Below are 1,098 nucleotides of genomic sequence, written 5' to 3' on the forward strand. Positions count from 1 at the left end.
CGCTGCCACCTGCATCGCAGTGACTCGAGCACACCGTGCAAACTATGAGGGTGCTTCTTAAATAAACAAGCCGCACTTAATTAATTTGCAGGACCAAAAGGTGCCTTGTAAGAAAAGCCACTGCAATGCAGTTTAAAAAAAGACGCGTGATTCAGAGCGACGCAGAAGGTAATTCAGGATACAGGTACAGGCACGCCAGAACCAGGGCATCCTCTAAGCTCACAGCTGTCCCCTCTGCTGTCAGAGAGGTGGAAACCAGGCAGAGGCTGAGGACGCCCGCCTGCTCCACGCACCCCACGGGCTCCGGGCTGGCGGCCTTTCTCCTGCCCCTCATTGGGGGGGCCCAGCACCACCTGGACGCAACAGGCAGGAATACAAACTGCGGAGCGCTGGGAAAAGTCACTCGCTCCACTGAAGTCCCCAGGCCCTGCTACTGACTTCACCGGGCATGTTAGTAGCTGAAAACAAATTTATTGCTTTTATCCTTTCTTCCCCCCCCCCCCGGACCGTTTGCTCTCTCCTCAGAAGCAGATGAAAACCACTTATATATAAAACCACCTTGCTGCTTAGCTTTCCAGCGTGTTGCTTTTACAGCTGCGTAATGCACGTGTTAAAGACCATATACAGCAGACCCAGATAAATTCACAGTATTACATTTGTGTTATACGTGACCTCAGATTCTGACTTGGTCTGCTTTACAGGTTTCATTGTGCCATGGTTTTGCATTTAGCAACGTAACACTCAAGCCTCTTTTAAAAGATCTTTTCTATACCCACGCAGCAAGCTTTGAACACCTTACTCTTATAGAAAAGCTTGTACCTGACACTCCCATAGCCATCTTCAAGCACCTGATAACTTAAACTTTACTCTGGGCCAAATTCTTCCAGGGTTGACAGAACCCAGTCCAAGCTGAATGATTTAAGCCCACGTACTGGGGCAGCTGGTGCCAAAACTAATGGCTCGAAAGGGTTTTTTTTCCTCTTTAAATTAAAGCAGGGGACAATTTTGAACCTAATCACAATTCTCGAGCCACTGTATGTTACATGCTTATCGTGGTGAGGAGCAGATGAAGTCAAACAGAAACATAAACTATTCCAC

The sequence above is a fragment of the Aptenodytes forsteri genome, unplaced genomic scaffold (assembly GCF_000699145.1).
Source record: "Aptenodytes forsteri isolate BGI_AS27 unplaced genomic scaffold, ASM69914v1 Scaffold287, whole genome shotgun sequence".
Taxonomy (NCBI): Eukaryota; Metazoa; Chordata; class Aves; order Sphenisciformes; family Spheniscidae; genus Aptenodytes; species Aptenodytes forsteri.